Here is a 13,469-nt window from a genome sequence, read left to right as displayed (position 1 = left end):
ATGTTTTTGGAACTTTTTGTTGTTTTTTTTTTTGTTACACTCAAACTGTTGATGTGGCAGCTGGAGAGAGATGTCAGAAGTTGAATCATCTTGTTACAGTATTCCTGCTGTTGAGGTCGAAGTAGTCCAGTGTGAAATAACGAAAGACATGAACCTCTTTGTGTATATCACATGTATTTCATACGGCTTATATATACGTGCTTCACGTACTATACTGTTTGTAGTAATGTATGTCAAAGACCCCCCCCCCCCCCCCCCCCCCCCCCCCCCCCCCCCCCCCCAAAAAAAAAAGGAAAACATTTCAAGAGAAATGTTTAAAAAATTGTGTTTTGTTTGAAATGCATCCAAGGACAAAACGTCACTAAAGCTTGTGTGAATTCATAAAGAAACCTCGATAGTATTTTCGACCAGCTCTGCATCAAAGCTCGTATTTTAACTGAAGTTTAGCTGAGTGGCTGTTTGGGGTTGTTGAGTCTGGTAACATGAAAATATCAGTCCTCTGCTGGGAATTATCTCATGAGACAAAAGATGAGAGAAAAGACGGCATCTGTGTCACGGAGGAGGCGGGGTCCAAAGAGAAAACTATCACTTTGGTTCAAATTAGAAGAAACCACAAACATGTTAGATAAGGGGCATTTCTAGATGCTTTTACAGTTGAGCCACATCTGGAGCTTCAAACGGAATGAATAATGTGTCGTAGTGAGATTTTACTGATCTCATTCAAGCAGGCATGGTTTTTTTTTTTTAAGTTGATGGCATGTTTAAGTGTTGGCAAAAAGTCGTTTTTATTTAAAGTCTCTTGTTTTCACAGTTTGTGAAGCAGGTCCTTTTTTTTCTACAATTTTTGATCATAGCATATTTATATATATTATTTCTTTTTAATGCTCTATCCATGAGCATAAACACTTGTGACCAAACCCCTCAAAACCATATGTTCAGAGACATTGTGCTGCAGAGCTGTTTAAATGTTTTTTTTTTATTATTGATCCACGTCTGTAGAGAGTGACTGTTGGTTCTGACTTTGAGGCAGTTTAGATTTTGACTCGCTGTGCTTTCTGTCGCTCTAAAAATTAATAAAGACCTCCTGCGATCCCTCATCTTGCTTTTTTTTTTTTTAATAGTAAAACGATTAATTTACATGAATTTATGTTGCTGCAGCTTTAACTCAGTGTTTCACAATTTAAATGGTCCTTAAAATGCTTTCAAACCAAGGTGGAACCTTTTTTCTTTAAGCTTTTGTTGCAAATCACAAATGAGACACAGTTGCACTGAATAGTAAATGTTTAATTTACATTTTGTAACCTCTTAGAGAAACATACCCCTTTAAGACACGAGTTATAAGTCAATAAATATAAATAACTTTGAGCAATTGTACACACTTCCTGCAGATTTGTTAAATGCTACATTATGGTGTTATTATTTTCACTTTCTGACAATTTATCCCCCTTAAAAAAAAAACCTCACAGGGTTGAAATTTTAGACTTAAGACTTCTGTACGTTTAATGTATGTTAGATTTATTCTCAATTTGTTTATTGAGTTGTGATTAATATGAAATTTAATGGCAGGGCAACATCTTAAATGTTAAGACTGTTTGAGGTAAATAACTGTACTCAATAGAAAAAGTACCAGTGGAATTAATAAATTTACCAACAATGGAAGATTATAGTTTTGATATTTATTATATTCATAACTAAGGATGGTGTGCATTATAAATGCATTAACTGATTTATATGTCGAGAATGTAAAAGAAAACCACTTAAAAAAGAAAAAACATCAGAACTTATTGATTATATTTATTACATATAGTTCAGCACAACAGAGTAAAATTTCCACACACGAACACATCAGACAGAGACTGCTTAACTATACTTAACACGATATATCTCAGCTTTAACCTTCAAATTAGCATCAACCATACAAATTAACAGTGAGAAATGATCAGTAGCCTAACTGATTATATGTTCCAGCAGAATCTCACTAATTATCTAAAGTTTGTTTGTCATTTCAAAACAAAAACAAAACAACTGATGATTTGAATAATCTGAGTGGCTTTGATTCACATAACGAGACTCCACATGATAAACAACAATAGATGTTGAAGAAAACACATTAAGATCGCACTGCTCTTGACATAATATCCATATATGGTCATTGGATTATGTATAAACATGCTTAGTTATTTGACAAACAAATGAGGTTTCTGACAGAAAAAAAGTAAGTTTGATGTTAATAAAAATGCAACAGAATAGAAAATAGATATTTTGTTAATCTCAGACAGAATTCCTTTTGTTAGAACGTTGGTATGATTCCTGTTACGTTAACTGATTTGACTGATATCACGTCGGAGTGCTGCAATCATCTATGCAGGCCGGCACAGCTTGATCTGACTCTTCAGTCAAAACCAAAGAAATTCACAAATTTCTTCAACATGCCTTTCTTTTCTTTCTTTTTCTGCCTTTCCTGCAGCAATTCATCATCTGATTTCGAAAGTTTGTCTCGTTGAGACACTTTGGCGATGAGTTTTGCCCTCTCCCTCATTCCTTCTAGGGAATGAATCCGAGCCTTGTAGCCGGGTTTGGCCTCTGCTTTTTCTCCATCGATCATCATGTCGATATACTCTGGAGTGGAGAGAGGGTTGGGCCTCAGGGCGATCTCCTGCAGGCGGCTTATACAGCAGGCTGACTGGTCCATCATGCTCACAATCAGGTCCTGGAGTTGAAGAATCTCCTCCTCCTGCCTTTCAATCACTTGCTGAACGGTCATCTTCTCCTCCGTAGCCCTTTCGTATTTGCTCTTCAGTTCTTGCAGAGTCTGCTTCTCTTTCATTGGGACGTACTCCCACTTGTACGTCTGGTTGAAATGCACATTCCAGACGCATTTTCCAGGGCACACAGTGCACATCCCATTGTTATCCATTGATGCGCAGCCACGTTTTTCATGATCATTTTTGATTCCACACGGATAGTGGCACGTTATTGAACACCTCTGGCAGTTGGTGATATACACCCCTGGGTCTGTCAGCTGCTTCTTGACCGGCTTAATGATATCGACTTCAATCTGAAAGTTTTCATTTGAGGTCATGACCGTTTCGTGCTCTTTGATCTTCTCTTTTGTCGACTTGATTTTTTCAAGCTGCGCCAGTCCAGCTTTAACTTGTGGCTGCAGACCTTCAATGACCGTTTCCAGCTGCTTCCTTTCTTTCAAGACCTCCTTAGTCATGAGCAAGCTTTTGGTGTTCATTTTATCCAAAGCAGTGAAGAACTTCTCCATACTTTTGGCCCCCATTTTCCAGAACATCTCATCAAAGGTGTTTTCTTCATCTTCTGAATCGTCGTCATTGTCTGTGTGGCAGTTGCTTGCGAACAGAGCTGAGTTGTTGAACTTGAAGTGAACTGGCAGTCCGAGCTCATTCTTAGGACATGGAACACCAGAGACATTTATTGCCTCAAGCACTGGTGGCTGCTTGCCATCAGCGAAAGTCACCAGCATCTCAATGTTTTCTGCCACGTCTTTGCCAAAAATGGAGAGCACCGAGTCGAACACGTACTTCTGCGTGGCGGTTAACCGTGCGAGAGCGGCCTGGGTCACAAAACACAATGCATCAATCTCACTGACTCCATTAACAGATGTGAAAAGCTTTCGGATCTGTTCTGTGATCTCCTTGTCTCTTGCCACACCTCTCGTGTCTCCAAACCCTGGAGTGTCCACAATGGTCAGGGAGAAGGGGACTTTAAATCCATCTTGGTGGTTGATCTTGTACACAGTGACCTCAGAGGTCTGGCTGTGAGCTTGTGATTTGGACTGATCTTCTGTAACTATCTCAAATCTGAAAGTGTCCTTCCACTCCACTCCAACAATGAAGTTTATCATTCCATTGATGAGAGTTGACTTCCCTGATCCGGTCGCCCCAAGAAGCATGATTGTCCGATTCTGCCTCATGCTCTCTCTGCCGAAGTTAAACCACCTGCAGCCATCTATATCCAAATCCTCTTCTTCCAGAGGGCACTTCATCACCAACTGTCAGCAGTGCCATGTCACCTGCCATTACCCATGTGGCATACCTGATGACGGGGCTAAACATGGCTGCGCGGCAATGGGATCAAATGGATACTGCGAACAGTGTCCAGGCAAGTGCTACTGGAATTTACACTTCAACCAAAAGTACAGATGGTCATACGTGGAGGTTCAAGAAAAACGAACCATTGATGAGCTGCAAAAGAAGTACCAGAAAGCTGAAGGAGAGAAGTTAAACGTTCAGGGAATCATTGATCGTCTCAAGGCGAGCTACAAAGAGACGCAGGCTGAGGTGGTGAATTTGATGTCCAAGTCTGCCGAGTGTCTGAACAGGCTGAAAGAGATCGCACTGAAGCCCAACCCTCTGTCCACTCCAGAGTACATTGACATGCTGATTGAGGGAGAGAAAAGTGAAGCCAAACCTGGATGGAAAAAACGAATTGAGGCTCTAAAGTCCATGAAGGAAAAAGCAGAGTTCATGACCAAAATTGCAAAAGGGGAGAAGTTCCTGCAGCATCAGCAGTCTGTTGACGTGGCGTCACATTAAACCTGAACCTCACAGTGAGATGATGAGGGAAGGTGAAGTCACGGTTCTGGCAGATTGTTTGTGTTTTGAAATGAAACCAACATACCTGGTGTAATTTTCACTTCTAGTGTAGTATATTAGTGTGTAACTTTCTGTTCTGTAAGTAACTTGGAAACTAATTAACAAGAGATGTAATGAAAATATGTGTCTCAATCTATGCTTATGTCATTTTTTCATGTGTAAACTAACTCGAAAAACGTAAACAAATATGATAATAATGATAATAATCATGCCTTATTCATTGTTTAAATATTCATTTCTTTGCTAACACTGAGTTTAAAATGTTTTAACAGTTCCGAACTACTTTCTTTCTCTTTTTTCTACATATGATATGGAAGCTATGTGTTCATTTATATTCTGTCTGTTCATGACATAAAAATGCTCTTGACTAAACTCATTAATAAAGCCCAAATTGTTGCTTGACTCTCTTCTTTGTGAGACAGTTCAAACTTTAGCCACTAAATGGCGCCACAGCATCGACTGTAGTGACGGTTTTCATCAACCAGGAGTTTAAAAAACAAATTCAGATTATAAACACTTCACTGTTTCGAAGTTGATTTTGGATTTGTAGGGAGTACTACACATCCTTGCTTCACCTTTTAGTTGTCGGGGAAACAAGCATTTATAAAAAAAATGTGTGCATGGTGTCTGTAGGGGAGGGTTAAGATTTTAAGTAAGTGGAATAATTTCGTAAATATTGTTAACATGTTAACAGATGTCGACTAATATACAGCAAACATCATTAATATCAACCTATCTCAAACTGTTGGCGTAAAAAGAATGATGACTTTATTAACAGACATCCAGCATCGTAACATCTTTCATAAAAAAATATTGTTTGCTTATCTTAGGGAGCGTGAGCAATACTAGAAATTAAGGGGGTTGAAGTGGAGGCATACAAGGTACTGATTCTGTCTTTTAGGCCGTCCACTGTGTAGTTTGTCTGCGCTCCTCATGTGGCTCTTTACCCGGTACTTATGGTTTCCTGCCTCAGGCTAAAGACGTGTGTTAGGCTCGAGACCTTCAGTGATCACTCTTGCTTCCTACAACCCAAACTGACATAAAGCGGTTATATTAGACGCACAACGGGAAAGTTGATAAGCTGTTTTTCATTTTCTTACACTAGAAAATGTTAAAGCTTGCTTATGTACTTGCACTGTGCACTGCACATGGCAGCACGCACCGCAACCAGCACTGTCAGTAAGCACGAGTCAACCACAGCTTTTTTTGTTGGCATTAAATGATTTAATCCAAAAAGCAAGACAACTGTACACACAACGCATCAACGTGCTCAGAATATTTCAGTAAAATGATGGACAGATTAAGGTCATTGTGAACTACTTCATATCTTACAGAGCTGTGTCCGACCATAAAGGCAGCATTCAAAATAAAGAAGACACCTTTGTCTAATTGTACAAACATTCTTCTTCTTCTTCTTCTTCTTCTTCTTCTTCTTCTTCTTCTTCTTCTTCTTCTTCGTCACCACCATCATCATCATCATCATCATCATCATTATCATCATCATAATCATCATCATCATCAAACATTGTAGCACTTCTAAACACCTCTCCTCACTCTGCTACAGAAACATTTATAACAGCACACATTGTCAGCACAAAAGAGGAAGTAAACATCATTTGAAGCTTCTGTGGATTTTTATGGGTTTGTAATAATGGCAACCAACTTCCTCTTTAGCTCTTGACAAACGGAAGCCATGAACTCTCATGAATTCTTGATTCCAATCCAGCTTGCTGTCACCTGGATACAAAAATGCTGATCCATGTTTTCTTTAAGTCTGTTTTTAAGTAGCATCTAAACAAAGCTCATCAGAGAGCCGCTTGTCCTGCTTCTTCTGGCTCAAAAACTCTCAGTCAGATTGTGCAAAGTGATCCTGGAAATACTTCCTGTGACCTCTTCTGACCTGCTCCCACAAGATCTAAAGGTATCACAAAGTCCAAATTGACTTTGGAGCACAGACAGTTAGTGCACAAAATCAGAGGTAATGTGATATTCAGGCTGACAGTCTTCCAGAAGTGCAGTTAATACAGTTGGAGGCAATGTTTTCGGCTTCTGGACGATGTTCAGCACCTCCATACGCGCCTCCTCTTCCTGAGGCCACACTGGAATTTTTCTGTCCCAGTCAATTTTCTGCAGAAAAGCATACAAAACAGATGAATACAACAGTTATTATTGTTGCTATTTTTAATTGATACACAGTGTTTACGCCTGCTGTGATTATTGTACATCCATTTACAGCAATGTTTCTACTTTTGAAGCTGTGAGTTAAACTTGAAATAAAATTATCTGTCTGACACATGATACATGTAATTTCTATGCATTATGCAAGGCAAAAAAACAAACAAAAAAAACAAAAAAAAACAAAGAAGATTAAATGGTAACGTCGAAATGTTGAAAATTGTTCTGTCAACTGTATCTCATGTATTTCTTTTAAGACACTGACCAGTGACTGTGGCAGTGGCTCTTTCTGGAAAAACCCTTGACAGGCATCTGCACCGCAATGAGCGGTGGACCAGAACAAAGCAAACAGGACACCAGCTGTGATGAAGACAGTCAGAGTCACAGCGGTGGGCTTCTTCCAGGCAGGAGTCTCTGGACCTGCAGGTGAACAATGAAACATTCATCTGTTATTGCGCATGGCTGTTGTTTTAGCTACTCGCAGATTTTAAAAGTATGTTAACAGTTTTTTTTAAACAAGGGAGTGTGGGGTAAGTGGAATATTTGTTGTTGACACTGACATCAAAATACCTTTAGGTGTGGCAGTGAACTTTTTTTTCTGTCTTTGTGTTAGACCTGTGTTGGCACTGAGATTACCTGGTGACCTGTACTGGTTTTACATTCTAACTACTTGGTAGAGACACCAGCTCCCTGTGACCTTAATTTGGATAATGTAGGAATAAAGGATGAAATGATTTCACCGCCTCCTAATCTGGTTCCATATTAAATCACATTGATAACCTTTTAATCCTTTATAAGCAACTTTGTTGTCAGTTCACCTGACCTAAAACACTCTGGAGCTGCTACCTGCTCACTGGTTAGTTGGATCAGATATCAGGGACGACTCGAGGCCAAAACCGCCATCAGCAGTCTGTTGACGTGGCGTCACATTAAACCTGAACCTCACAGTGAGATGATGAGGGAAGGTGAAGTCACGGTTCTGGCAGATTGTTTGTGTTTTGAAATGAAACCAACATACCTGGTGTAATTTTCACTTCTAGTGTAGTATATTAGTGTGTAACTTTCTGTTCTGTAAGTAACTTGGAAACTAATTAACAAGAGATGTAATGAAAATATGTGTCTCAATCTATGCTTATGTCATTTTTTCATGTGTAAACTAACTCGAAAAACGTAAACAAATATGATAATAATGATAATAATCATGCCTTATTCATTGTTTAAATATTCATTTCTTTGCTAACACTGAGTTTAAAATGTTTTAACAGTTCCGAACTACTTTCTTTCTCTTTTTTCTACTTATGATATGGAAGCTATGTGTTCATTTATATTCTGTCTGTTCATGACATAAACATGCTCTTGACTAAACTCATTAATAAAGCCCAAATTGTTGCTTGACTCTCTTCTTTGTGAGACAGTTCAAACTTTAGCCACTAAATGGCGCCACAGCATCGACTGTAGTGACGGTTTTCATCAACCAGGAGTTTAAAAAACAAATTCAGATTATAAACACTTCACTGTTTCGAAGTTGATTTTGGATTTGTAGGGAGTACTACACATCCTTGCTTCACCTTTTAGTTGTCGGGGAAACAAGCATTTATAAAGAAATGTGTGCATGGTGTCTGTAGGGGAGGGTTAAGATTTTAAGTAAGTGGAATAATTTCGTAAATATTGTTAACATGTTAACAGATGTCGACTAATATACAGCAAACATCATTAATATCAACCTATCTCAAACTGTTGGCGTAAAAAGAATGATGACTTTATTAACAGACATCCAGCATCGTAACATCTTTCATAAAAAAATATTGTTTGCTTATCTTAGGGAGCGTGAGCAATACTAGAAATTAAGGGGGTTGAAGTGGAGGCATACAAGGTACTGATTCTGTCTTTTAGGCTGTCCACTGTGTAGTTTGTCTGCGCTCCTCATGTGGCTCTTTACCCGGTACTTATGGTTTCCTGCCTCAGGCTAAAGACGTGTGTTAGGCTCGAGACCTTCAGTGATCACTCTTGCTTCCTACAACCCAAACTGACATAAAGCGGTTATATTAGACGCACAACGGGAAAGTTGATAAGCTGTTTTTCATTTTCTTACACTAGAAAATGTTAAAGCTTGCTTATGTACTTGCACTGTGCACTGCACATGGCAGCACGCACCGCAACCAGCACTGTCAGTAAGCACGAGTCAACCACAGCTTTTTTTGTTGGGATTAAATGATTTAATCCAAAAAGCAAGACAACTGTACACACAACGCATCAACGTGCTCAGAATATTTCAGTAAAATGATGGACAGATTAAGGTCATTGTGAACTACTTCATATCTTACAGAGCTGTGTCCGACCATAAAGGCAGCATTCAAAATAAAGAAGACACCTTTGTCTAATTGTACAAACATTCTTCTTCTTCTTCTTCTTCTTCTTCTTCTTCTTCTTCTTCTTCTTCTTCTTCTTCGTCACCACCATCATCATCATCATCATCATCATCATCATTATCATCATCATAATCATCATCATCATCAAACATTGTAGCACTTCTAAACACCTCTCCTCACTCTGCTACAGAAACATTTATAACAGCACACATTGTCAGCACAAAAGAGGAAGTAAACATCATTTGAAGCTTCTGTGGATTTTTATGGGTTTGTAATAATGGCAACCAACTTCCTCTTTAGCTCTTGACAAACGGAAGCCATGAACTCTCATGAATTCTTGATTCCAATCCAGCTTGCTGTCACCTGGATACAAAAATGCTGATCCATGTTTTCTTTAAGTCTGTTTTTAAGTAGCATCTAAACAAAGCTCATCAGAGAGCCGCTTGTCCTGCTTCTTCTGGCTCAAAAACTCTCAGTCAGATTGTGCAAAGTGATCCTGGAAATACTTCCTGTGACCTCTTCTGACCTGCTCCCACAAGATCTAAAGGTATCACAAAGTCCAAATTGACTTTGGAGCACAGACAGTTAGTGCACAAAATCAGAGGTAATGTGATATTCAGGCTGACAGTCTTCCAGAAGTGCAGTTAATACAGTTGGAGGCAATGTTTTCGGCTTCTGGACGATGTTCAGCACCTCCATACGCGCCTCCTCTTCCTGAGGCCACACTGGAATTTTTCTGTCCCAGTCAATTTTCTGCAGAAAAGCATACAAAACAGATGAATACAACAGTTATTATTGTTGCTATTTTTAATTGATACACAGTGTTTACGCCTGCTGTGATTATTGTACATCCATTTACAGCAATGTTTCTACTTTTGAAGCTGTGAGTTAAACTTGAAATAAAATTATCTGTCTGACACATGATACATGTAATTTCTATGCATTATGCAAGGCAAAAAAACAAACAAAAAAAACAAAAAAAAACAAAGAAGATTAAATGGTAACGTCGAAATGTTGAAAATTGTTCTGTCAACTGTATCTCATGTATTTCTTTTAAGACACTGACCAGTGACTGTGGCAGTGGCTCTTTCTGGAAAAACCCTTGACAGGCATCTGCACCGCAATGAGCGGTGGACCAGAACAAAGCAAACAGGACACCAGCTGTGATGAAGACAGTCAGAGTCACAGCGGTGGGCTTCTTCCAGGCAGGAGTCTCTGGACCTGCAGGTGAACAATGAAACATTCATCTGTTATTGCGCATGGCTGTTGTTTTAGCTACTCGCAGATTTTAAAAGTATGTTAACAGTTTTTTTTAAACAAGGGAGTGTGGGGTAAGTGGAATATTTGTTGTTGACACTGACATCAAAATACCTTTAGGTGTGGCAGTGAACTTTTTTTTCTGTCTTTGTGTTAGACCTGTGTTGGCACTGAGATTACCTGGTGACCTGTACTGGTTTTACATTCTAACTACTTGGTAGAGACACCAGCTCCCTGTGACCTTAATTTGGATAATGTAGGAATAAAGGATGAAATGATTTCACCGCCTCCTAATCTGGTTCCATATTAAATCACATTGATAACCTTTTAATCCTTTATAAGCAACTTTGTTGTCAGTTCACCTGACCTAAAACACTCTGGAGCTGCTACCTGCTCACTGGTTAGTTGGATCAGATATCAGGGACGACTCGAGGCCAAAACCGCCATCAGCAGTCTGTTGACGTGGCGTCACATTAAACCTGAACCTCACAGTGAGATGATGAGGGAAGGTGAAGTCACGGTTCTGGCAGATTGTTTGTGTTTTGAAATGAAACCAACATACCTGGTGTAATTTTCACTTCTAGTGTAGTATATTAGTGTGTAACTTTCTGTTCTGTAAGTAACTTGGAAACTAATTAACAAGAGATGTAATGAAAATATGTGTCTCAATCTATGCTTATGTCATTTTTTCATGTGTAAACTAACTCGAAAAACGTAAACAAATATGATAATAATGATAATAATCATGCCTTATTCATTGTTTAAATATTCATTTCTTTGCTAACACTGAGTTTAAAATGTTTTAACAGTTCCGAACTACTTTCTTTCTCTTTTTTCTACTTATGATATGGAAGCTATGTGTTCATTTATATTCTGTCTGTTCATGACATAAACATGCTCTTGACTAAACTCATTAATAAAGCCCAAATTGTTGCTTGACTCTCTTCTTTGTGAGACAGTTCAAACTTTAGCCACTAAATGGCGCCACAGCATCGACTGTAGTGACGGTTTTCATCAACCAGGAGTTTAAAAAACAAATTCAGATTATAAACACTTCACTGTTTCGAAGTTGATTTTGGATTTGTAGGGAGTACTACACATCCTTGCTTCACCTTTTAGTTGTCGGGGAAACAAGCATTTATAAAGAAATGTGTGCATGGTGTCTGTAGGGGAGGGTTAAGATTTTAAGTAAGTGGAATAATTTCGTAAATATTGTTAACATGTTAACAGATGTCGACTAATATACAGCAAACATCATTAATATCAACCTATCTCAAACTGTTGGCGTAAAAAGAATGATGACTTTATTAACAGACATCCAGCATCGTAACATCTTTCATAAAAAAATATTGTTTGCTTATCTTAGGGAGCGTGAGCAATACTAGAAATTAAGGGGGTTGAAGTGGAGGCATACAAGGTACTGATTCTGTCTTTTAGGCTGTCCACTGTGTAGTTTGTCTGCGCTCCTCATGTGGCTCTTTACCCGGTACTTATGGTTTCCTGCCTCAGGCTAAAGACGTGTGTTAGGCTCGAGACCTTCAGTGATCACTCTTGCTTCCTACAACCCAAACTGACATAAAGCGGTTATATTAGACGCACAACGGGAAAGTTGATAAGCTGTTTTTCATTTTCTTACACTAGAAAATGTTAAAGCTTGCTTATGTACTTGCACTGTGCACTGCACATGGCAGCACGCACCGCAACCAGCACTGTCAGTAAGCACGAGTCAACCACAGCTTTTTTTGTTGGCATTAAATGATTTAATCCAAAAAGCAAGACAACTGTACACACAACGCATCAACGTGCTCAGAATATTTCAGTAAAATGATGGACAGATTAAGGTCATTGTGAACTACTTCATATCTTACAGAGCTGTGTCCGACCATAAAGGCAGCATTCAAAATAAAGAAGACACCTTTGTCTAATTGTACAAACATTCTTCTTCTTCTTCTTCTTCTTCTTCTTCTTCTTCTTCTTCTTCTTCGTCACCACCATCATCATCATCATCATCATCATCATCATTATCATCATCATAATCATCATCATCATCAAACATTGTAGCACTTCTAAACACCTCTCCTCACTCTGCTACAGAAACATTTATAACAGCACACATTGTCAGCACAAAAGAGGAAGTAAACATCATTTGAAGCTTCTGTGGATTTTTATGGGTTTGTAATAATGGCAACCAACTTCCTCTTTAGCTCTTGACAAATGGAAGCCATGAACTCTCATGAATTCTTGATTCCAATCTAGCTTGCTGTCACCTGGATACAAAAATGCTGATCCATGTTTTCTTTAAGTCTGTTTTTAAGTAGCATCTAAACAAAGCTCATCAGAGAGCCGCTTGTCCTGCTTCTTCTGGCTCAAAAACTCTCAGTCAGATTGTGCAAAGTGATCCTGGAAATACTTCCTGTGACCTCTTCTGACCTGCTCCCACAAGATCTAAAGGTATCACAAAGTCCAAATTGACTTTGGAGCACAGACAGTTAGTGCACAAAATCAGAGGTAATGTGATATTCAGGCTGACAGTCTTCCAGAAGTGCAGTTAATACAGTTGGAGGCAATGTTTTCGGCTTCTGGACGATGTTCAGCACCTCCATACGCGCCTCCTCTTCCTGAGGCCACACTGGAATTTTTCTGTCCCAGTCAATTTTCTGCAGAAAAGCATACAAAACAGATGAATACAACAGTTATTATTGTTGCTATTTTTAATTGATACACAGTGTTTACGCCTGCTGTGATTATTGTACATCCATTTACAGCAATGTTTCTACTTTTGAAGCTGTGAGTTAAACTTGAAATAAAATTATCTGTCTGACACATGATACATGTAATTTCTATGCATTATGCAAGGCAAAAAAACAAACAAAAAAAACAAAAAAAAACAAAGAAGATTAAATGGTAACGTCGAAATGTTGAAAATTGTTCTGTCAACTGTATCTCATGTATTTCTTTTAAGACACTGACCAGTGACTGTGGCAGTGGCTCTTTCTGGAAAAACCCTTGACAGGCATCTGCACCGCAATGAGCGGTGGACCAGAAC

This window comes from Lipophrys pholis, assembly GCF_963383615.2.
Source record: "Lipophrys pholis genome assembly, chromosome: 1".
Taxonomy (NCBI): Eukaryota; Metazoa; Chordata; class Actinopteri; order Blenniiformes; family Blenniidae; genus Lipophrys; species Lipophrys pholis.
This window is presented reverse-complemented; position numbering follows the sequence as displayed.